We start from the raw sequence: 26,303 nt of genomic DNA on the forward strand, positions 1-26,303 counted from the left end.
TTCATTTTACGTATTTAGTTTTAGATGGGAAATCTCCCTTGCTATCCCTATGCACTTCATTCCATAATTTCGAAGAGATTAATTTTGCCGTGTGGATGGTGTGGTTTTTAAGTGCAATTTTGGAACTCTTCTTCATCATTGCAACAGCGTCTGCCTCGTGAACTGCAGAACTCTTTAACAAACAGCTGGAGAAGATCATTACATGAGGTTCAGGAGATGGGTGTGTTTGAGAGAGCTGGGTGAGTTTGCTTCTTATTTCAGGAGTTTGAATTACTTCTGTTCCTCAAAAGGTTCCCAAACGGGAGTGGCGGCACCATCTGCCAGACTGAGTGGCTATTCCTCAAATAAAATCTGCATTACCGCAGGGATTCAGGTGTTCACCTGAAAAAGCAACGCGGTGTCATGGGGGTTGGTTTTCATTAGCATGGACCCCACGCTCATGTTCCTAGAATCTCCCTCCTGTCCCTTTAGCTGTGTTTTTACAGTATTAGTTGCTTTGGGCCCCTGGACCACGCTTTTAGGGTACACTGATAACATTCTTGGGATATGTCAGAATGTTACCGGCCAAGACGCGGAAGAAAATGGAAGGTTCTGACAGGTTATAACTGAGTTGGTGCTGAAATGGCCGAGCTGAAGGAAGAAAAGGGACTTCTGTAGCTTGAGAGATGTGTTCATGCAGAGTTTCGAAGTCCATCCACGCCCACTGGACACACACAAGTGGAGTGCTGTAATTGATGGCTACCAGCTTTTCAGAAGGGATAGGCAAGGGAAGAGAGGTGGTGGGGTGGCCCTCTATGTTAGGGGCGGTTTTTGAATGTCTGGAACTCAACACTGTAAATGACAGTGTTGAGTGTGTATGGATAAAAATCAAGGGGAAGGCCAACAAGGCAGATATCGTGATGGGAGTTTGTTATAGACCCCCTAATCAGGATGTAGAAACTGATGAAGTATTCTATAAGCGGCTGGCAGAGGTCTCGCGATCATCTGCCCTTGTTCTTGTGGGGGATTTCAACTTCCCGGATGTCCGCTGGGAATACTACACAGCAGAGAGGGAACAGTCCCGGAGGTTCCTGGAGTGTGTGGAAGACAACTTCCTAACACAGCTGGTGAAGGAACCTACTAGGGGAAGTGCCCTACTGGACCTACTGTTTGTTAACAGAGAAGGTCTTGTGGGGGATGTAAAGGTTGGAGGTCATCTTGGGCAGAGTGACCATGAAATGATAGAGTTTTCAATTCTTGGTGAAGGGAGGCGGGGAGCCAGCAGAACTGCCACCTTGGATTTCCGAAGGGCAGACTTTAGCCTGTTTAGGAGCATCGTTGAGAGTGTCCCTTGGGAGGCAGTTTTGAAGAGCAAAGGTGCCCAGGAAAGCTGGTCATACTTCAAGCAGGTGCTCTTAGAAGCACAGGTGAAGGCCATCCCCATGTCCCGAAAGACGAGCCGACGGGGAAGAAGGCCGGCCTGGCTAAATAGAGAGCTTTGGCTGGACCTCAGGAAAAAAAGGAAGGCTTACATTCTCTGGAAAAGGGGCTTAGCAACTTATGAGGATTATCAAGATATAACAAAGCTATGCAGGGGGAAGATTAGAAGGGCCAAAGCTCAATCAGAACTCAGCTTGGCCACTGCAGTTAAAGATAACAAGAAGAGATTTTTCCAGTATATCAACAGAAAAAGGAAAACTAGGGAAAATATAGGTCCACTGATGAATGAGACGGGTGCCCTAGTGGTGGAAGACACAGAGAAGGCAGAGTTACTGAATGCCTTCTTTTCTTCGGTCTTCACTGATAAAGCCGTCCCTCACACATCCCATACCCTGGAGGCAAGGGGGAAGGTCTGGAGAGAGGAAGATTTTCCCTTAGTTGAGGAGGACCGGGTCAGAGACCACTTGGCCAAGCTGGACATTCATAAATCCATGGGCCCTGACGGGATGCACCCGCGAGTGCTGAGAGAGCTGGCAGATGTTATCGCTAGACCACTCTCCATTGTCTTTGCAAGGTCATGGGGAACAGGAGAGGTGCCTGAGGACTGGAGGAAGGCTAATGTCACTCCAATCTTCAAAAAAGGCAAGAAGGAGGACCCAGGGAACTACAGGCCGGTTAGTCTCACCTCTGTCCCTGGGAAGGTAATGGAGCGACTCATTCTGGATGTCGTCTCCAAACACGTAGAGGAACAGGAAGTTATTGGAAGTGGTCAGCATGGATTTACCAAGGGCAAATCATGCCTGACCAATCTGATAGCTTTCTATGATGTTATAATGGGTTGGCTGGATGAGGGGAGAGCCGTAGATGTCATCTACCTTGACCTTAGCAAGGCTTTTGACACTGTCTCCCATAACATCCTCATTAGGAAGCTGAGGAAGTATGGGCTAGACGAGGTGACAGTGAGGTGGATCGAGAGCTGTCTGAGTGACAGAACCCAGAGGGTTGTGATCAGCGGCACAGAGTCCAGTTGGAGGCCTGTAACGAGTGGTGTCCCTCAGGGGTCAATACTTGGACCAATTTTGTTCGATATATTCATTAATGACCTAGATGAGGGGACAGAGTGTATCCTCAGCAAGTTTGCTGATGATACCAAGCTGGGAGGGGTGGCCGACACTCCAGAGGGCCGTGCTGCCATCCAGCGTGACCTGGACAGGCTGGAGAGCTGGGCAGAGAAGAACCTAATGAGGTTCAACAAAAGCAAGTGTAGGGTCCTGCACCTGGGAAGGAAGAATGCCAAGCACCAGTATAGGTTAGGGGCGGACATGCTGGGAAGCAGCTCTGAGGAGAAGGACCTGGGGGTCCTGGTAGACAGCAAATTATCCATGAGCCAGCAGTGTGCCCTTGTCGCCAAGAAGGCCAATGGCATCCTGGGCTGCATAGGGAAGACTGTGGCCAGTAGGTCGAGGGAGGTCATTCTTCCCCTCTACTCTGCACTGGTGAGGCCACAACTGGAGTACTGTGTCCAGTTCTGGGCTCCCCAGTTCAAGAGGGACAGGGAACTACTGGAGCGAGTCCAGCGAAGGGCAACCAAGATGATGGAGGGACTGGAGCACCTCCCTTATGAGGAAAGGCTGAAAGAGCTGGGACTCTTTAGCCTGGAGAAGAGAAGGTTGAGGGGGGACCTGATTAATGTTTACAAGTACCTAAAGGGTGGGTTTAAGGAGGATGGAGCCAGGCTCTTTTCAATGGTTCCCAGAGACAGGACAAGGGGCAATGGGCACAAGCTAGAACATAGGAAGTTCCGTTCAAATACACGGAAAAACTTCTTTACAGTGAGGGTGACAGAGCACTGGAACAGGCTGCCCAGGGAGGTTGTGGAGTCCCCTTCTCTGGAGATTTTCAAGACCCGCCTGGATGCAGCCCTGAGGGATGTGCTTTAGGCAACCCTGCTCTAGCAGGGGAGTTGGACTAGATGATCTCTAGAGGTCCCTTCCAACTCTGAAGATTCCGTGATTCCGTGATTCCGTGATTCCAGTGGATCTGTTAGATCTTAAAAAACAAGTCACCATTTCAATTTACAGTGGCACCTGGCAGGCCACCAAAAGCCCAGGTGTTCCCATGGTACGCTGTCAGCCTGGTTTCATTGCCGCAGGAGCAGATTCTAGCCCTGAAGCCAGTGGAGAATCACCTGTGTGCATCACCAATGGGGGAGGTCACCTGCATCTGAAATGGTGCCTTGGTCTCACACCGTTGCCTTTGTCTCGGGTATTTAGCTGGGGGGTGGTGGAGGGGGGTAAAGGTTCTACTTAAGCAGAGTCTTCCCTGATTTTTCCGCTGTAAATTAAAAATATGTAATAAGGTGTCCAAAAATACGGCATAGGTGTCCAAGCACTAGAACTGGACCCTTGGTTAGGCTTGGTCTGATGGTGTAATAACTCTGGCAAGTTCTGTGAGCTGGTGAAAACAGCAAATGTCATTTTATGTGACCTTCACTTTTCAGTTCATTGAAAAACGACGAGGAATAAGATCATGTTGTTTAAGATGTTTAAAAATATTTTAGTAATACATATCACTAGAAAAATGTTACCGTTTTCCCTCCTCAGAGTTGCTTATTAATGTGTGTGCTATCTAATGGATAGTTTGGGTTGTAAATCTTTTTTTTTTTTTTTTTTTTTTAAAAAGTTATTCCTCTGACTTACACATTTTAGAATAAAGCTGTTTCTACTGTACCTTTAAAGATGAGAATTTTTTAATTCTCATCTTTAATTAAAAAGTTAAAATTTATTTTTAATTTTTAAATGAAATAAGTAAATAAAATTTAATTTAAAATTTAAAAATTACAAATTTGAGAAACCCGTAACATTTCTAGGGCCCTTTCTCATACAAGCGTCTTTAACGGCAAGTATCAAAACTGAATAGAATGTGGTCCAGGAAAAAAAAAAAAAAACAATCTCAGAAATGAGAACTCTCTTCTCTCTTGGTGGCATCTAAGTCTGTCTGAACAAGAGCAGCGACTGTCTCGTAGCCCTTGTTGTTGAACTGCTGAGGTCCTTGACCAGCTGGATCACTTACTGCCCCTTCTCTTCGTGTGATTTCTGCTGGGATCAGATAGAGTACTGCCACGCTGAGCCTTTTCCCGACGCAGGAGGAGCGACCAGGAGACCGACTTATCTTAGATCGACGACTAGATGGATGGTAAGCAGCGCAGAAGGTTCAAGCCCCGTGCTAGCATGAAATCATTTGACAGATAGAAATATTTGCTTATAAATTGAAAGAGTAGGTAATAATAGTGGTTTTTTATGATTACATTACATGATATTTTGTGATTACACAGACTAATAGCTAGCAGATGGCAGAGTATACACTCTACTTGTTTACCAAGATGACGGATGGCAGTGATTGAAAAACATTTTTTTCCTTGTTACATTACTGTGGCAGCTCGTAGTGGACAGGCAATTTACAAAGCGAGTCAACAATAATTCGTATCTGCCCTAGATTTTGGGGGGTATCAGTTATTCTGTTTCTTATTTTATTGGAGTATTTGCTTCTTTCAATTATATTTACTTCTTGGGGCGGGGGGCGGGGGGGCAGAAAAAAAACTACTTGGAAAACCAGGCCTTTAAAAAGGGCGCGTGTGTGCCTGACAGCCTACATATACAAATAACATCTATTTGTATGAAGAATAAATGGTGGGAGGGTTGTTTTTTTTTTTCCACTGTTCTATTTCAATGTTTATCATATTACTTGGGCATTTTGACGAAAAGAGGTATGCTCTGTCTTTTGTTTAGGCACCTCAGCACAAATCTACATTGTTATATTGCATGCTACCGAGATAGTTAAGGCTATCCAGTCACAATAATGACTGCAGTGGTTTTCATCCCTTTTATTTAATTGGTATTGACTTACTCAAATTATCCATGAGCGTGTTTTATACGTATTGGCTGCTCAAGCGTTGTTTTGCTGTGTTGTTTTTTTTTTTTTTTTCTTAAATACTTGAGGCTTGAGAATACTCCGTAAACACGAAGCAGGTTGTTCCATGAGTGGTAGACCTAAAAACTGGATTTCTTCTAGGTTCGTTCCCTGTGTATTTTAGTTTCCAGTGTCAGGTGCCCTCCTCCTTGCCATCTCCCCGCCGTCTGCCATTCCAGTCGGCCTGTCTCAATGATTTTGGGCCGGATTAGGAACAGCATCCTTGTGGTTTTGACAGACAGTACCTGAATTCTGATTAGCTAATAGATTGCCATCTCTGCAGGGAAAAGGGGACAAAGCTATGGGCGCTCTTCTCTCAAGAGTCACTGCGTTGCGTCTCATTTTTTCTGTAAAGACTCTAACTTCTGTAAAACTCATATCTGAGACATCTAGCATTTTGCCAAATTTGATAGAACTTGGACAACATGGTTCAAATGTTATGATTTTGTGTTTAGTCTTCTCATAATAACATTAGTTTCCTGGAAAAATCAGGCTAAAACAATCAGATGGCACCAGGGTGTCTTTTCTCCTTAAAGAACCCAGTAAGATCATGGATTATTTATTTTTTTTTCCCCTAGTAAAAGGGGAAGGGAAGTCATTGCAATAATTACAGTGACTGCACAGCATAAAACATAACTTGAGATATCTTTTCTAGATAGGAGGACTCTTGCCTTTCAGGCAGAGGATGCTCCATAATGTATATATCTGATTTCTGTTTGAAATATGGAGTCTGTTTAAAACTGTCCCTTAAATTCCCCTTATGGATTTACATACATGATAAGACTTGAATGGACATTAGTGTTAGGAAGTTCAGTTTTATGTCAATCAGAGATAGATTCACTGAGTCCCTGTAATTCCACCCACTTACAACTCCCTTCTCTCAAAGGGTTTTCGTCACGGCAGACTGCCAGTGGCCTTCCAGCAGGTAGAAGGCTATGGTATCGTCTCACCTTTTGCAATGTGAAAAGAGGAAAATAGATTTGGCTAGTTGCTGGCAGCTTTAGTGAGCTTGTTTTCCATAGTCCCTATTCCCAAGGTGTACTTTTTTCCTGGCCATTAATTAATGTTTGTTTTATTTCCTCCATCCTCTGCTTTTCACCACTGAGTTGGGTGGCAAATATATATGTATATAGTTGCTAACAATTACCGTCTTGTTCAGCTTCCCTACCTTTGATTAATCTTTATTTAGCATTCTTTATAAGACCCAAGCTTCAGACCAGTATGATACTATGATGTTTTCCAGCTTGTATGTGTAAAGATGAAATGGGTTTGGTAGTGATGCCTAGCTTTGGCTCTAAAGAGGAGAATGGGAAATTAGCAGTAGAAATCTAGCTACCAAGAGCCAAAATTCTCCAAAACGTCATCATTTCTATATGGGAATCTGAATTCTGTAGCTGAAGTGTCACTGGTGGATGGTTGAGGTTGGCAGTATGGGAAGGAGATGAGGAGAAAGAGCAATGCTTGGCTGGCCTCCTTCAATTTTCCCAGTGCCCGTGTCAGGGGAAGGCGAGTACCGCAGCAGAAAGTGACTGTTGCATCAGAAATAGTTTTCGGGTCTGGATGGGTTTGTACTTGTGTAGCCTTTGCTGGATTCAGATTATGGAGCCAGGTTGTGAGATGAAGGGGATGGTTTCATGCGCCGTAGGCGTCCCTGCTGTACTGCAGCCCCCACGGGGGTCCCGGTGGGCGGGTGCGGAGACAGGGAGTGGACCCGAGTTAAAACCGACTTGGTGAAAAATGAGTGTTTAACGCAGGGAAACCACAAACTTCGGGACAGGACAAGGAGCAGGGATGCACAGACCTGAGTAGATGCGGTAGAACAGAGGGTTACTGCTTTCAGGGCTACTCTGGGCTTATACCTGCGTAAAGTTTCATAAAAACTTATCTTAATCCTGTTATAGAAATCCATATGCACATTTCTGGATTAGGAGGTGACAGTGATTGACAAGCATGTGCTGTTAGTGTGCAAATTCCGGAGTTTTGTCAGGATTATAGATGATAAACCAGGCAACAGGTCTTAGTTAAAGAATATATAAAACATACAAGTGACTTCTGTTGTCTTTGCCCAGATTTTTATTAGCTTTTTGCATTTGCAGCGTTCGTTCTTAATTATGCGTGTAGTCTGCAGGCTGCTCAATCTCCTTTGTAAAATTATACAGCAAAATTTTCAATGGAGGCCTTTTTAGAGTATGTGCTTGTAATATGTACCTTACTGCTGCAAAGCCACACGGTCCTGATTTTTAAAACTATTCAAAGTCAGTCCTTTGTTAAAGCCGCTTTTTTGTATGTGACTTTTTGTTGGTTTAATAGTTCTCTTTTTGAAAGGAAAAAGGACTTTGCGTTTTCCGCGTGTATCTAAATTATGCCTTCATGGTTTCATTATAATATGTTCACTTCTATTTTTACCCTGTTTACATGGCTCACAGAAGTCACTTTGAAACCCTTCTAACGATGTAATGCTGCCATTAACAGTCATCAATATTCGCAAGCAGGAGATTGATTCGCGTTGGGTAGCAAATACTGAAACTGTTCCTCAGAAATGTCTCAAGGAATATATCGCAGCATTTTTACCAATGAACTTGGTATGTAAGATGGTACGAATATCAATCAAATTTCGAAATTCAACCTCTGTATTTTGGGAATGTAGCGAAAGTTAACCACAGATTGTCATAACTAATTTGCTGTGTATTTAGTCAGTGAAGTGTGAAGGAATTTAAGAAGTCTACGGAAACTTTTTATTTCACGTTTTGGAACTTCTAACTGTTGTTTTCCCAGAACCATCTCCTTCCAGGTACGTCTTTCTTCCAGCAGTTTTATGGGCCAAGGGAAGTTCTTGGGGACTGTGGACAGAAATGCTGTTTTCTGTCCAAGGCAAAAGCTGAACATGAGGAAAAACTTCTTTGCTGTGAGGGTGGCAGAGCCCTGGCACAGGCTGCCCAGAGAGGTGGGGGAGTCTCCGTCTCTGGAGACATTCCAAACCTGCCTGCACACGTTCCTGGGCCACCTGCAGGCGGTTGGACTAGATGATCTCTAGAGGTCCCTCCCAACCCTTGCCATTCTGTGACTCTCTGATTTACCGTACACGCTTACTCCCAGTTTCGCAAGCATTTGCTGAAGTACCTGCAGTGCCACTCATTTGTATGCTGCTCGTGCCTGCGTCTCCATGGAAGGTGGTTCAAGTGTATCTCAATATTAGAACAAACGGTTTCAGGTTTTCTGACAAGAATTGACTGCCATTCAGGTTTTAGCAATAGATTTTACCTCTGTGTGGGGAACAAAATGGGCTTGAGTAATGATTTTTGTCTCTTAACCTTTTACTAACTGGCATAAGTAAAATTTGTTCTGGTGTTTGGGGATTTTAGTTTTTCCTTTGGTTTCTAGAGAAGACAACCTATTTTATTACTGCCCTTGTGTCAACGGGCACGCTTTTAGCTTCTAACCAAAACCAGAGCTGAAGGTATATAAAAAGGTGCACTGGTCCATCCGTATTTTCGTACAACACTGCATCAGGCTCTTCCAGATGATCCAGGATGCTCGCTGTTCAAATTCGCAAATCACTGCTTCATGAGGACAGCCACAGCAATGAAAGGGTCGGGGGTAAGAATTGCTTTTTTGAAAAAACAAAACAAAAAAGCCCCACAATTTTTTTAAAAGCAATTTTTTTTTTTTTTAAAAAAAGGCATTTTTTTCTTTTAAAGCAGTTAAAAAAAAAAGGCAAAAGCTTGTTGTCTCTCTTTAGCAATTACAAAAAAAAAATTATTTACTGCCTGGCATATGACAATGTCTAAGTGCGCAATTCAATCTAAAAGAAATAATTTACAAATAGTTCTGTTTTCTGACTTTTGGAATAGAAGTTATCCATTTTATTCCGTTCCTTAGTCAAAAAGCCCCAAGTTCAATACCAGTGCTAAGAGAAGGCTGTGAGATTGTATGTACAAAGGGACGCGGAAAACAAAAAAAAATAGAAAAGTTGCTCATATCTCCAGGAGATATATTTTTAGTTACAAAAAGACTTTGTTCTTTTGTATATTGTGCCTTTTCAGGCACTTTTCAAAATTAGGCTCTGGTATGTGCAATGAATTTTAGTGGAATTTGCATATTGCACGCAGGAGACAGAGTATACATTGTGTGTGTGTGTGTGTATTAATTTATTACAAAAAAAATCACTTAAAAGAAAAATATTAGAATTTTTACAAATAAGACCCAGCCCTATACTTTAAAAAACAAAAATGAGTAAAAGTTTCCACTGCTCTAGACATAGAAGAGTGTCTCGAAAGAATAAAGGGGGGCGAAAGATTTATCGTTCTTTCCCTCTGTCCGTGTCGCCGTGGTGTCCAGTCCCCCCCTCCCTTGCTAAATGACACTGATTGATTTGTTTATATGCTTTGGTTAGGAAGGTAGGCTCGGCGTTGTTCCTGTTCTGGATGCTAGCGTTTGTGAGACACGAGCAGGCGTCTTGCTCAAGGTCGCAAAAGGCAAATTCTCTTTCAGGAGTCTGACTCCAAAAGTCTTTCCGTCTGTCTGCTTAGTTCCCTCTTTGCCCTGGGAAAAGCTGGTTTGAAAAATCAAGTAGTATCCTGTCGTGCTATTTTCAGGTGAGAAAAAAATAATTATAGTAAAAAATAGGACACTGATGTGAACGACCATCCAATATGTAAAACATCCACTGACATACACTCTGTATTTCCAGTCTGTTGCTTACAGGCAAGATCACACTTCTTCCATTTCCTTAAAAAAATAACTTTTTAAAAACCCCTCTCTTTCCCCCACCCACCTATATAAAATGAGCGACTGTGTTAGTTCAGATCAGTTACACCGGCTTGGGGAAGCGAGAGGGAGAATTGGAAACGCATCCACTGTATCTCTTGTGGAAATTAGGTTTTTGATCGTTTTGATAGGAGATAATTGCTTAAACATGACAGTTAATTTGTGTTTTGTGTTCCAATGTAAAAGCTTCAGAGAAAGTGTGTTACAGTGTGTACAGCTGACTTTTCTTGAATTTATACCAGAGGCATTTTTATCTCAGCTTGAAGTGCAGTACTTATTTTTGCAGTATGCTAATACAGCAATCTGGGCAAGGAATAGAATTTTGGTTTAATCTTATTGTAGAAGTTGCTGGCAGTGACCATGTCTTTGATATAAAATGTTACGAAATTGGGCAAATGTAATATTTAATGCCTGACCTGCAGCGTATAGGGTCAGAATATCTTAGCCGAAATCAGTGTTCCCAGGCAACAAAAAATACAATAAAATCTATTTTCTGTCAATAGCCTATAGACATAGTTGGTTAAAAGTCTCACTTTTAACACTTCTTTATCTGATGTATTAATTTGATATACTATATGGATGATTAGAAACAAATATATTTTTACTTCATAATAGTCACCTGTCCTCAGATAATAAACAGGCATTAGCTTTCAATGAAATAGTAAATGAGTGAATAATAGTATTTACAGTTCTGGCTGTAAAAGAAGTAGTCCTGTTAGTCTGTCGGAATCAGTTCTTGGGTTTGGGTGTTTGACATACAATTCAGTTATTTCATTTGAGTTTAACGTCATGCTGTGTTGTTACACCGCAGTCTTAAACTGTGCTGGTGCTCAGAGTGGTTTGAATAAACTCAGGATGTCCATGGAGAAGTGCTGGTGCTCTGGGGAACCGTCACCGGTCCAGGGGATGCGGTGAGGGTCAGCAGTGCGCTGGATGGCCTGCCGCGCTGCTCTGCTATCAGACGGCACCACATTGAGATTTAAAAATGACTTTTAAAATAGTGCTTTGACCATCTTTCAGCATCTTTTTGCAAGAGCGTGGTGTTTGTTGTTAATTCATATTTGAAAAGATGCTTTTAAGACTCGGTGTGCTTTATCATTATTCATAACAACAGAAATCTCAGATGAATGTGGTCACGTCACAGAAACATTTGCAGCTAGACACAAACACTGCTTCATCATTATGAGAAACACAGCCTTAATGATTCTGGAGAAACCATGTCAAACGAAGCACTTGCTGCAGTATCCACTTCAGACCCAAAGTAATTGCGTACAGTGGAGTACGTCTAAGGAGAAGTGTTGGGCTGGAGAAAGTGCTGATCGTTTATGCCCGTTGTTTGATGATCATCAGTTTGGATTTCTGACTTGCACCATCGTCGCTAATGCGGCCAGTGAGTGTGATGGGACAGGCTCCTCCCCAGAACCCGGCTTGGCTTCACACAGTCACAGGGTTGCAGGGGTTGGAAGGGACCTCTGGAGATCATCTAGTCCAACCCGCTTGCCAGAGCAGGGTCACCCAGAGCAGGTTGGACAGGAATGCGTCCAGGCGGGTTTGGAATATCCCTGGAGAAGGAGACACCACCACCTCTCTGGGTAGCTTGTGCCAGTACTCCGTCACCCTCAAAGGAAGGAAGTTTTTCCTCATGTTGAGATGGAATTTCCTGTGTTCCAGCTTGTGCCTGTTGCCCCTTGTACTGTTGCTGGGCCCCACTGAAAACAGCCTGGCCCCATTCTCATGACACGACACCCACCCTTTAGATCTTGATAAGCATTGATGAGATCTCCTCTCAGTCTTCTCTTCTCCAGGCTGAACAGGCCCAGGTCTCTTGGCCTTTCCTCAGCAGAGAGATGCTCCAGTCCCTTATCATCGTTGTAGCCTCCACTGGAGGCTACTGGAATTACTGGAATTACTCCAGTAATTCCATCTTTCTTGAATTGGGGAGCCCAGGACTGGACCCAGTGTTCCACCTGTGGCCTCACCAGGGCAGAGGAGAGGGGGAGGATGACCTCCCTGGACCCTGTTGGCCATGCTCCTTTTAATGCACCCCAGGAGACCATTGGCCTTCTTGGCCCCAAGGGCACATGGCTGCCTCATGGGCAACTTATTGTTCACCAGGACTCCCAGGTCCCTCTCTGCGGAGTGGGTGCATGTCATGACAGGGGCAGCCTGGTGGCTTCTGCCCCTTCCCCTGCCCGCCATTTGTCAGCAGGGACACCCCGACCAGCAGCGTCACCTCGGCATCCGGAGAACAAGAATGACTTACCCTTACCGTGCTTATCTTACAATCGCCCTACTTGTGAATAGAAGTCTTAGTAATGGGTATAATAGTATTTTATAATATCATAAAAAGTAAGTTTAATCTTAATTTATTTGATTGCTGCTGTGGCAGAGATCCTGAAGCACTAGCTCTGCTTCTTTTCCTGAATAAATTTATTCTGCTGTAGTTGTAGGTTTTGGTTACTGGCCTGAAAGCTCTGCGCAAATGTCAGAGTGGTGGTGTATATTAAAATTTATCATTATTCCTCTTGGTACCATAGCATGATCTATCTGAAGTAAAAGATTTTTAAAGGCACACATACATCTTCCTGAGAGACAGATTTTTGCAAATCTGTCTCCATTTACTCTCATTAGTATTAAATCAGTACAATTGATAACGAATGTCAGACTGTAATGTTTCTGGTGAAGCAGACCATCTGCCTGTTTCGTAATATGAACATTTCTGCTTACGATCAGTATACTTCAACAACTGTCCCTGAAATGCCAGGTAGTAAAGTCTGTTATTTGAGGTCTGTGAATACATTATGTATGTTGGATCAATAATTAATTCCATGCTTTCTGGCAAATGTAGTTATTAAAGGAGATTTCTTCCCGTGGATTGCTCTCCTCCCTTGAAAATGCCATCCTACTCTTCGCCTCTCTTTTATTTCCTTGGGATTGTTTGTTTCTTCCCAATGTATTTATTTTTCAAGCTAGTTAGGCTCTCTTTGATCAGCTGAAGTTTGCGAAGGCTGCCAGTCTACCAACGAGCGGAATGTTGTGATACCGGAACAGAATCATGTTGCCATCAACTTTCCAGTTTGTTTTGATGGAAAGTTTTTAATTAAAAACAAACACTAAGCAAACTAAAAGACTACAAATATCTGTGAAATCCCTCAGTTAAAGCTTTGAGGGCTGCAGTATAATTTGCTGTTCTCCTGCGGGGAGCAATGGGAAGTGGAAGACGAGTTGTATTTCAGAAGTCTTGCTCTACAGAAGTGCTGTTACGCAGGTCAGTTGTGCAGAAAACAGGCTGTGCCCACCTGGACGGGTCATTTAACGAGTAGTAGGACTTAATCACTGGTGGAGATGAAGGGAAGAGGGGAGAGCGATGCCTCTGCTGTCTCTAGTTTTCCTCAAGCCCTTTTCATGGAAGAGGAGACTCTTCCATGTCTTTGCGGCTGTGGAATGTTTTGAGACCGTTGTACAAAACGGGGGTTGGGTTGGGGTTTTTTTGAGGCCAATATTAGGGGGTTTTTTTTGAGACCAATATTAGGGGTTTGGTTTTTTTGAGACCAATATTAGGGTTGGTTTTTTTTGAGACCAATATTAGTATGCCTAAAAGGAAACTGGAGAATTGTTGTATGTTAATAGCAAAGCTGCATATGTTATGTAGACATTTTCGTCACCAAGAAACACTGTAAATAAGTGAAAAGATGCTAGATGTATTCTTTATTCTGCTTTATGGTACCCTTTTCAAAATGGTTGCTAACGCTGTGCACTTAGAATAGGTAGAGAAGGTTTGCTGAGTTATTGCTAGCGATACGTGAACAGAGCCATGCATTTACTAAATTTCTTACAGGTTGTTGTATTTCTCCATCGTGATTTGAGAATGAAAGCTAAGATAATCGAGCTGTTCTTTTGATTGCTCAAGACCAGATGACTTGAAAATAGTGTTTGACAAAAAGAAATCTTTGTTTTGTTGCAGGGTTGGGGTTTTGTTGTTTTTTTTTTTTGTCATTGTGCTGCTGGTTTTCAAATACTGGCAAAACGACTTGCCCCACTTGTGGCATATCACATTTTATTTTTAACAAACTTTCCCCTCTTTGCTGGTTTATTCAGTGTTTTCGGAGCAATATGTTACATTCCCAGCTTTCATGTTTGGCTTGGAAATCTGCGCTGTTTAAAACTTGAAAATAAGCAATATTCGTTCATGCATTCATTTGTTTATCTACTTATACTGCGAGGTTTCTTAGAGCATTATGTCTGAGTAGCTACGAGTGTAACTTGTAGGTATGCGTATAGCTTATGTATTGGAACGTTTATTTATGTATTGATTGGTAGGTTTTTCCATAAGCACTTAGCATGTGTTTGTCTTTACCAGTTGAAACGGGGTTAGAAATCTGTCCCGTAAAATCTGTATTTCTGTAAAGTACCTGCATTTCCAATTTATCCACTGAGTCTTGGTCTGACAAAGCAGCAGAGATGTCTTCTGTGTACTAAACATTAACAATTTATGGATGCCTCCAATCATCAAGATTTTTAAGCAGAGGAGTTTTGTCAGTGAGAAAAATCAATTGAAGGAAAATTTTGCTTGAGATTACTCTCGTTCTTCATGCCGTGATGCTGAGCAGAAGGTCTGGGAAGTGGTATACAGAGTTACAATCCTACAATAAAATCAAGGTCTGCAAGTTCTGCCAAGCTTCTTAGTGAGTAAATATTCAGCAGAATCTGTCATTTGATGTTGAAGAATGTAAAAGGCAGCAGACATGCAAAACTGCAGCAGGTTTTAAAGCCGTTGAGCTGCTTCAATAGAAATAAAATGGTTTCAATCACAACGATATATCATATGCACATCCTGATAGAACACTTAAATGTAATCATATTAGGGTGTTACGTTTTTATGTGCTCTGTAACGGTGTGCATATGATGCATCATTGTGATTTAAAACATTTTAATCTTCATTTACTCTTTTATCTTCCTAGTCCTCTTTCTTAGTCCCATTTTCCTGATCTCAGTAATAAAAAAGCAGCTTCTGATACTCCATTTTCTTATTTGTTTGGAAGGCGATGTTTTGGCAAAAGGATGCAGGAGTTTTCAGATTTATAGGCCTGCTTGTTAAGGCAGCCTCTGCTTAATTAATGTAAAAACCGCGAGACTGGAGAGGACTCTCCCAACTCTCCCGTTTTCACCTCCAGCCCATGTGAAGGACATACCAAACATCCATCTGCCATAAACAGGTGTGATGGGAGTTCTCTGAAGCTTAGAACCTAGACCTGTTCTCCCGGCTGCGGAGTTAAGCATCCCCTAATGTTTAACCAATATCTAGATAGTAAAAAAATAAAGAAATGTTAAAAGATTTGCTGTTAGTTAGGACTCCTTTCTTAACAAAATAGATAGTGTTATCCTACTGTTTTAAGTAGGTTTGAGCAAGTTGATGATATCATTCTATTTTCTCATTAACCATTTTATACTATTATTATACCAATTATGCCATATATTATATCATTATACATTTATTAAGCATTTATATTGTGTTTCCTATGATGATAATTTGGCTTCTTCAAGTAATAAGCCTATTCTGTTAAATCCTTACTTTGAGAGAAGCAAGGGGATAATCTAGAAACTCTTCAGGTTCCGAGAGAAGAAAGTTTGGCATAGACTGAGTTGCTAGTTAGTCAGACGCTTATAGAGTCTTCAATTTTGGTTTATTCGTGAAATGTACAGCACCAATTATAGCTGATATGTGCTGACAAGTGATATTTTTCACTTTACAGTTCTATCTAGTTAGATAATTTAAATAAATGGGTAAACGTACCCAATTCCTGGAGTGAGCTTGCCTACCTGCTGCTTTGCTTTGATTGTTCAGTTAATAAAAGTTTTAAATGTCATATCTATAAGAGGCCTGACATAAAATCCTCCGGCTAAGGAACAGTTTTATCACGAATTTTTTGGTAGTGAGAAGAGAAGATACTCAGGCCTTACTCGTAGTCTTTTTCCAAAATACTTGTTAAGAAATTATATTTGAGAGTGACCTGACGGGATAACGATGAGTGCCTCGAGGAGCTCGGTGCAGTCTCTGGGTGTAGGTTTTATTTCTTTTATTTTCCCCTCCTTATATAATCACTATGTTTCTACAAATCCCTCATCCAACTGCCTGCCCTAGCCTTTTATTGTGGACGTTTTTCTACCCATCTCTTAAAAACAAAACAAAAAAAAAAAAAACAAAACAACAAAAGAAGAGGTGTGTATTTGTTCACTTCTTATGTGACAAGACCCTTGCTCTCTCGAGTCCCTCTCTCAAGGGTCACTTCTTGGCCATCTGCTCCTTCCTATATACCATGGCTAACCGATGCTGCCAAGTGACAGTTATGTGCTCGTGATTCTCGGCTGTACGTATTTCTCGACACCTTTAATGACTCTTCCCTGTTCTCTTTGCCTGCTTGCGTTGACTTTCCCCTCTAAATACTTCACATGGATGTGTTTCTCCTGGGGACAAATCAACTGTTCCGCCTCTGTAGTTGCTATTTAGACTTTCCGTGAATAACCCCGCTGTCACGTTTGATCCTGAACTTCTCAACTGATACCTTTACCTCTACCTGCAAATCTCATTTGCTACTTATAACACTGGCATTTTTTTAGCACCTTGTGGTCTGAACTTCCTCTCTTGACAGTTTCGCTTCTCTCTGTTCTTTCTTTGTCTCCGTATTTGCTGCGTGTGAAAGAAGCATTTGTACTTTTTGTGAGTGTCCTATAACTTGGCCGGCTTCCGATTAATTTCAGGGATCAATATGAAACCATTCTCTCTTACTCAAAATCTAAATACGCCCTCTCATATCTTTTGCTTTCAGTGTTTTCCTTTTGTTTTAGCACAGATCTTAGTTGCACAAGTCGAGCGCATTTTAATAGGAGCTTGTGTGTCATATATACCGCTTCAAGATAATTTTTAGTCTGTTTTCTTCCAGCTACTATATCATGTTACTTGAGTGTATAATTTTCTTAAAACTTTAAAATTATGTTGTTTGGGGTTGTTTTCTTTTCATTTTTTTAGGTTTCGAAGTGTGAGTACACATACTGTGATTCACACATGATATTGTTGGATACGGTCCTTCAGTTTTTGGAGAACAACGAAACCCAAACTCCCTCTGCTGTGGTTGCTATTTAGGGTATTTCTGCATTACCAAGTCCAATGCTGAGGTCCTTGGCTTGTTGACTGGTTTAGGCTAGGTCTTGTGTAGAAGACTGGCGGTTCTAGAGGTCAGTCTAGCGGTTCAGAATATAGCGCGCATTACGTACTCCTTCTGCATTAATCGGTATAAAGCTTGGATCCACTTTGGGCAGGATGCAACCGTCCTTTATCATCCTTTTCCATATGAGCACTTCTGAAGCTGTTGAGGTTGTGCTGGAACAGCCGTGTTAGACTTGCGCGCGTGCCGCTCGCTGGACAGCCTGGAAAGACTGCTCTGATGGTTAGTGCTGTGACTACTCACACTTAAGGCTGCAGCTGATTTTGGTTTGACTTCAAATCAATGTTTTCTTCGCCTGTTTTCACCCCTGAAGTTTCTTTGCTCAAAATGATCTCTGAATTACTGTTACAGATATCTTCCAGGCCCAAGATAAAAACTGAACATTTTGTAATCCACTTTCATTTTTTCCAGTATCAAAGGAAACTATTCAAGATCTAGTCTACAAACTCCTCATTACTGCTCTCTGTACTGATTCCTATCCCTTTCAGTGTCTTCTCTGATTTAAAATTCATTCCCAGCTTGCCTTTGCATTCAAAGAGTCAGTCTGCTTGACCAAGAGGTTCTCCGTTCTTATGTATTTACACGGGATTACTGGGAGCTAGAACTAGTGCTGCTTGTGAAAACAAGCCTGTGCCTCTGTGCAGTGCAGTGGAAGCTGGAAGCTTTCACCACGAGCACCAGCCGGTCGGACAAGCAAGGTGCAAGAGGTGAGCCCCTGGCCCAGGTTGCCCAGAGAAGCTGTGGCTGCCCCATCCCTGGAGGGGTTCAAGGCCAGGTTGGACGGGGCTTGGAGCAACCTGGGCTGGTGGGAGGTGTCCCTGCCCAGGGCAGGGGGTGGAACTAGATGGTCGTTAAGGTCCCTTCCAACTCAAACCATTCTATGAGACAAGGGAACAACTCGAAGCCGTGGTGCTGGGTGATACCAGCTGAAGGGCAGCAACAGCTCTAGCCCTGAACTTGAGTCTTATCTCTGCTGACAGCGTATCACATCTGTAGAGCTGATCTAATGCTCCAGACATGCAGTAGTTCCTACCGTCAGATTCCAGCCAAAGAAAGTGTGGGGTTTTTTTTCTAAATGTCAGGTGTTAAAGCATTTTGGAGTTTTTTGAATGCGGGCAAATTGTTCATTAGCGTGTTGTTACTGGCTACAGCTGCCGAACTTGAAAAGAGGTGATCAGTTATGCAAAGGTCACAGCGTATTTGGAGGCTTGTGTTTGTTTCAGTCAAAACGTTTTAACCTCAAATGTGAACTAAGGAAAATCAGCTCCTACCAAACTGGTTTTTACACGTCGTGACAAATTCAGTTAGACTTCACTGACTGACCAGAGAGTAGCTCTGAAAGGTATTGCGTTTTGAAGTTAATTCTATCCAAACCTTTACAAAAGGTTAGCAAATTTTCAAATACAAGGGACAAATTTTCCTCAGAAGCCTTTGAGAGACCTTTAGGTCTCCTATTTTGTTTGAAAGTTTAAAATTTCCTTATTTGTTGAAATATTCTTCTGCTTTAATGTTTTGTCTACCATATACAGTATTTTAAAATTTTAAGAGTATGCAGAGTTCTGAAGGTTTTTGGGTTTTTTTCCCCAGATGTAATTTAGTATCTCCTTAGTAGCCACGGTGCGGGCAAGTAATTATTAGGAGAAATTATTGTTGGGATTAGTCTTCCAACTTGCAGAATGAATGTTCTCCTTTTAAACAGAAAAGTAATTGAAGTGGCTTTAACGAGAAATTCTGCAAGGCTCTGCCAAGAATTCTTTAACATTTAGATGTAAAGGCAAGAGTCATAAGGCATCCTTAAGATGGGATAGGAGTCAGGGATCAAAAATTTATGGCATAATATGAGTATGAAATTGTGATACTTCTGTCAGCGTAGGCATATAGTTATTCTTTTCATTAGGCTTACTTATAATAGGGACTTCTAGCAGAAATAAAATTTTAGGTTTAACTTATGACTAAGTTTAGATTAGTTTCTTATTGTAATATGGAATATTGTTTCAGGTATGTTGAATTTACATTTTGGGGTAAGGGGAAAAACTATTCACTTCGTTCTTACTGTTTGTCTAGAATGGGACGTTATACTTGTGGCTGCTGGTCTAGAGGAAGTAGGTGGTGATTAGCTGAGTGCTGCCCTTATTCTGATGTGAAAATTGATTTCTGTTGCTCAGTGACAGCCCTTTATTGTTTCTGAACTAGTTTTTTTTTTCCTCTGTTGCTGAGTTTCTGGTTTGCCCTCGTGGAAGCACAGTATATTGCTCCTAGAACTTATTTTTCTCTCTGAATTTATCAATAATACTCACACAAATGCCATGAATACTGTTAAAGTTACTCATTTAATTTTATAAACTCATTAATAATATGCACTGGAGAATAAAATGCATTCAGAGGTTCAATCTGAGTGATTCTTTCATAGCTTTAAAATATGAACAGTAAGGTCTAGCTATTTTTTTTTTTTTTTTTTAGCGTTGTCATGGTTTTTCTGGGCTGGCCACTAAACTAGGTTTCTAGTTGGGCCACTAAACTAGACAGATTTCTAAGCACTGTAGCTTATTTGAACATCTCAGGAATGTCCTTCCATATGTGGCTGTGTCATTTATTTTTTTTGAAGTGGGGTTGTTTTTTTTTTTTTTGGTTTATTTGTTTTAAGTTCTGGGTTACACTAAGGAATTTAGCAAAAAGTTAGTTCTGATTTGGTATTCACTATTTCAAAACAGGTGGTGTAGACTTGTGAAAAGGGGATGGCTGTTACGTACTTCTATTTTCGTAACCGTGTCTTTGCAGTACGTCCGATGTGGAGAGTTGTCGTATCAGGTACGAAACTCACGGGTGTGTAACCGCGGTGGCAACTGATGAACTCTTCAGCTACCGGTGTGGAAGGCAATTTGGCAGGCACTAAATTTGTTGAATCCAGGTATGCATTTCTGATACCAGAGGCAGTCACAAGATGCGCTGTGTTGTTCAAAACTCCATACGGTGCCAGCTCTTTTACAGTGTGTGGCTTCATCATTGAAACCCGGGGAAAGCTTCTGGGAAATTCCAGGTGAAGTGTCATTTCCAGGACATTGATTATAGCAGCAGGGATGATGCAGTATGTCTAGTTTGTATCGTAGTTGGAGCTTTTATGTTCAGGCAACACTGGACGCTGGAGCTTTATGATGCTGCTACGGCTGTCACAGACATGTATCTGCTGGCCCACTTGCAGAGCAATCTGCTGCTGGTGGTGAACAAGCGTAAGCAGGGACTAGGCTTTTTTATCTCCTGTGAGGTATGATATTAAGAGTTTGGGTTTAGAGTTGATGTTTCTAGTTTACTGTCACTTCTAGAGCCATTCCAAAAGTACTATTTGGCAGAAAATTCAGTTTCAGACTTGGTGCATCCCAGTCAGTTCAGGGTTTAAGGACGCGCAGGGCCATTTTCACATATGTCTGCGCCAACCCCATTTGATAAGGGACAACACATATGCTTTGGCCATTAGCAGGAGGGGGCTTTTCCATGGGAAACTAGAAACTTACTGGGAAACAACACTCTGATCTGTGTCTGCTGGAAGGTCAGCAGGTACATACATAAGACCATAAGGAAAGTTCTCGCTTCTTGTTGTCAGTGTGCCTGTGTGATCGTACGTGCACAGGAGCTCACTCATATTTTATAAAGGTATTCATTTCTGGTGGGTAACAATTAGCCCTCTGTTAAGTAAAAGTGATATTTTTCATCTCCAGAGCGGCGCTTTTCTCTGCGGTAAAGAATATCCTTGGCCCATTGTCACTGTCCTGCACAAGGACGGTCGGGTTGAGAGACCAGCGAGCCGCAGGTTTGGGGGAGGAAGACTTGTCTGTCTCTTTTTCACTCCCTTTTTCCTCTACGTCCCTTTGACCTCTCTCCTGCTTATCACTTGCTTCCATTTCTCATCATGAAATGACGATCAAGAGTCTCATCTGCCAGTATGGTGGGAAGAAAACTGCAAAGCCTACGTGAAGGGCAGAGGCAAGCTGACCGAGGTACTGCCTAGCCATAACCTGCAGACATGAAGAAGCAAACCCAAGACAGTTCTTTGCTCTCCTTGTTCTTCATTCTTGCCCTTTCCCTGAGGCAGCTGCTCTGACAGTCAAGGTAGCACATCGTACACACCAAGGTAACCCCCTCTTACTGTGGGACTTGGATTTGGTGGTGGATACTCAGCTCCCCTGGCTGCTTGTGTTGCTCATACGTGGTGCCTGGTCTGTCACTCAGGGCACGTTCTCCCTCCTCCTGGCTTGTAGGTGGCAGGGTGGCAAGTATCAAGTTTTGGTACTTGCCAGCACTTTGTCATTAAAAGTGTAAGCGGTCTTCTCAGCTCTGGAGTAGCCACTGTTGTCCTTCACTTTCTACTACATGGCCAAGAGATTTTCCCGCAGCTAGCAGCTGTGCGCGTTGCCTGTGTTTCCGTCTGCTGGAAGGTGCTGTCGTGAACGGTATCGCTGTGGAAGTGTCCAGCAGCTGCGCCCTGAACAATGCTCAGGGTTTGGCAGGTGTTACTCGGATGCTCTTAGCTAAAGACACTGCAGTGTTTTTCATTCGCAAAATTAAAAGTGCTAAATGGCTGTGACAGGGGGCTGAAGGGCTGATATCCACATCTGGGATCTGCAGGTACGCGAGAGGGATAAGCCTTCTCCAGCCTGGACAGGACGGTACTACCAGAGGATGCCAGTAATCCTACTGTTCTTCATGCCTTCTCGTGCCCAAGATCAACAACTATCAAACACTTTGTGTTGGTATGGAGAAGACGTTTTCAAAATCTAATATTTTCCTGGAAGGCATAGAACTTTAATAAAGAGAAAGGAGCTTGGATGATATTTTCTTTTTCATAGTCATGCTATTAGTTGTCAGTGAGTGGGTTTTGCTTTTCTTTGCGGTCCCATGCCACCGTACTTGGTGTAAGTCTTCATGCAAGAGACTCACGCAGACTCTTCAGCAAGCTTCATACAGAATATAAATGTGGGAGATATTTCTAGGGATGTAAACTTATTTATCAATAAAGGGCAGCAAAATATTCCTATTAAACTAAGGGAGGAATCCGTAAGCTTGGGAAATCTTATGTGCAGTGTCTTTCACCTAGCCTGTCTGTGCATTCTTTGCCTATAAGGCTGCTGTAACGGAAGTATTTTGCTAGATTGTTCATACAAAATAGACATCTCTGAAGAAACGTTGCTTCAGATGTGTGTTCTTCTGAATATTCATGAAATGAAGAAACTAGAACTGGCATTTTCATGCTGGTAAAATTCTACTTGGCTCCTCAAATCTAAGAATTAGTCTTTTCAAAGGGACAGAACACATACGTATTACTCTTAAACCGTAGTCTTCTGTTAGTCCGTTTCCATCGCATTTCAGCTTGAAACATATTTGTGCAGAGATAATGAGATAGACCAGGACTCTGTCCTTTGCTTATCTTGTACTGAATTTCTCTTGTAAGCTTATAGATTTAGTTTTAAAAGCTCTCTCCAAAGTTCAAGATGCACTTTGCAGAGTATTGTTAAATAGATTAAATCCCAATGCAAATAGATTTTGTTGAATTGTGTTTGATTTTTTTTTTATATATATATGTGAAATTTCTCTATTAGTAGTAAAAATAATACAATAGTGGAAAAAATATTTGCAGCAAGGGTAGATGGGGAGATAGGAGGAACCTGAGCAGAAAGTTAATCTTGCTGCAAACAGATAATTCTCAACACGGTGTTTTCTACCTAAGAAGTAGGAATTACTACAGTGAATTCATCAAAATATCTTAATTAGAGCTATGGTTATGATTGTCTCTTTAAAGCTAGGCATTGATAAGATCCAGCACTTAGAAATTGAATTTTTTTTTTTTATTCTTACACCATTCTCAAAATTAAGATTGATTTGATCTGCCAGCGTGTGACCTTTACAAATCACAACACTACTTTATCATTTGATCCTTTTTCTGAAGAAAAACTACTTAGATCACACAGCTACCATCTATTATTATCTTGGAATCAATACATTCCTTCTAAAATTCTCTACTTTCTGGAAGTTGCTGTAAATAAAAATGTATAATATGGAAGTGATTTCTTTAGGACAATTGTTGTGAACGTAAGATGTGATAAATATACAACATTTGAAACAAAATGCAATTAGATTTGAAGAGTGTGATATTATGAAGAAGTTATAAGCAGTAGATTTTATTTTGGAAGTATGGAGATGGAAATATTTTTTCATTGGTTACGATAGTTATTTTTATTCTGTATGTCTCACATAATGAGCAGCACACAATTGTAAACCAGCAACATTGCCTGTTAGATAGAAATGCTTTTCAAGCTAAACAAAATACTTTCTGCATGTGAAAAATCTTCACTTACCTATGTTTTAAAATTTTTTTCCCAGTTATTTCCTGAGTCTTCGTTGCTTTATTTTGACTTCGACCAGTAAAAATAGGGTTTTGTTACTGCTATTAATAGTGTTAGTATAATGTGTTATACCATAGCAACTTACATTTTTGGAGCCTATCTTGCAAATGTCTCCTTTCTCGTGTTCGTTTTCCTTCTGTAAAAAAATTCTTTTAGAAATCTGGAAGATCCAAGAGAGAGCTTTTACAGGCATTTGAGTATTCTCCACTACATCAATGGAGTATTATATGTAACTTGTATGTGTGTGTACAGATGTACAAACCTTGCCTTTAACATTTCTTGACAACTGCTGCTATTCTTAAAAAATCTGAATTTGATCATTGCAATTCAATGAACTACCGAGCTACTTCAGTGTCTTAAGACCTGCATCTCTCGTCCCTGATGCAGTTGGCTGACAGATGTCTCCAGGACATTGTTCTCAAACGTCATAAAATTGTTGGGTCAGTGGGCGGGAAAAACGAAAAAAAAAAATCCTTCTATAGGATGAATTCGGACTTTCCCATTTGTTGGTCTCTGTGCTTGTGCTTTTATTGTATTTACATTCTTATGACTTCCTAATATTCTGAAACAGTTTTCAGTTTTGGAGGGGTTAGAAGACAACATCTGTAAAACTGGGGATGAAAAAAGTCCTGTGTCCTCTTGCAATTATCTTATCGCTTCTGTTTGTGATCCTTTTTTTTGCAAGGAGTACCAGTCTTGATGTGTATAGGGAGAAAGCAGATTTTTCGAAGGTAATATTATAATCTTGGAAGATCATCTACTTAAAAACATTGTAAAATATTTGCTGTTTTGCTGATCACAACATTTTGACTGAAGGAAGAAAAGGGCCATGTAGCCAGTCTTGTCTTCAACTCTGTTCTCAACAAGCTGGTAGAAAACCTTAAAAGTCACATTTTATGCCCAATATGACACACAGCCACTACCTGTGGTGTTACTCGTTTCAGGTTACGGTCAAAAATGGGATCATCCAGATCATTTGCCTTGCAGGGAAATTTTGGAGATCGCACACGGTCTTGTAAACTGAGCAAGCTTGTACATGGGAAGTAGTGAGGGATATTGAATTCAGCAGCTCTGTAAAACCCTTACACAAAAGACACCTTCGTAACGAGTCTGTTGCGTTCCGTGTCCATAACGTATACCTGAAATCCTTCTCCTCTTTGCCCGAGTTAGATCCGATGGTTAGGAGTGAAACCTGAAGAGTACATGGAGAGGGAAGAGAGGATGCTTGCAGCCCCTTTGCTGTAAGCTTGCCTTTGGGGTTGCAGCAAACCCTGACCTGCTATGGAGGGTGCGGGGGAAACCCTCCGCTTCCTCCAGCAACTGCTGCTGGCTCCTGCTGGGAGAAAAATCAGTGAAGAAGGTGTATAAATCGATATAAAGACTCCAAGACTGGGAGAGACAGGCTTATTTTGGCACATAAAGGTAAATTTTTATATATTTAAATAGTTTACATTTCCCAAGAGAGTGCTTCAAGCCATAGTTTACATGTTGTATCTTTTACCGAAGGTTGTGATTTGTGATTGTTTTCTCTGTTTGAAACACGGGTTTCAAAGCATTACGCACCAGTGGAGCTTCACTGACAAGTATTTTTTACGCTAAATAAGCTTGCTATTATGTGTTTTTTATGTAGTTGTTTGTAATACAACTCCTAAAAAAGGGAAAATTTGTCATAAATCTTAATCTGTGTTGTCAACTAGGTTTGCTCTGTTGCCATGAAAAACTGTATTTGGAAAACTCTTGAGAGGCACCATAGGAACCTGAACAGCTAGATATGAAAATATTAGGGGCTTTGTATTATGTGCTTTGGACATTTTCATACAATTCTGTTCAAGAATATTTTTTTTTTTTATATAGAATGCACAGCTGCATGTGGATTGTAAATGATTATGGGAGGCAATTAAATAGCCATGAAAGAAACAGCCGGGGTAATTATAGATAGTTTTCATACAGTATGTTACAAACAATCGTTTTGGTTTTTTTTTTCATACTCATCGCGAATTCTGAGATTCTGACTAATCACTCTAAGGTGAGTTGTCAAAGCTTATTTAAAATTGGAATACCGGAATGTAAATCATTCAGCACGCAAGACAATTTTTTCACCGCGATAGGCTAACTCATATGCATAAGTGTGTGACCTTGAAAATTGTATGTGTAATTTTGTTCCAGACAGTAGACTCCTCACTGTAGTAAGATTAAGCATATATGTGATAGCAGGTTTAGCAGCGTATGGCTGGGTACGCGTTCCAAAAATCCATTTGTTACCTTTTTTTTTTTATTTAATGCCTATTTTCCTCTGAGCCTGGACCATAGTGCCCTCTTCCTCCCTCCTCCCCCCTCCAATAAAAATTAATGAGCAATGTTTTTTACTGCTACGAATAAGCTTTAATGATCTTAGCAAAAAGTGACAAGCAATTAATTTGTTGAAGTTCTTCCATTTTTCAGCACACAATTCAAAGTGCGAACATAGTAGGCAGAGACAATGGGAATCTGACAAATAACAACTTAAATACAAATATTTATTTAAGATTTT

At 41.4% G+C, this 26,303-nt stretch overlaps 1 protein-coding gene across 11 annotated transcripts in view; it reads left to right on the top strand.

The window, feature by feature from the left end:
* Positions 1-26,303, top strand: part of TENM3 (teneurin transmembrane protein 3) — a 434,875-nt gene that overhangs the window by 63,149 nt on the left and 345,423 nt on the right. The window lies entirely within an intron of this gene.

Source organism: Rissa tridactyla, chromosome 5 (assembly GCF_028500815.1).
Source record: "Rissa tridactyla isolate bRisTri1 chromosome 5, bRisTri1.patW.cur.20221130, whole genome shotgun sequence".
Lineage (NCBI taxonomy): Eukaryota > Metazoa > Chordata > Aves > Charadriiformes > Laridae > Rissa > Rissa tridactyla.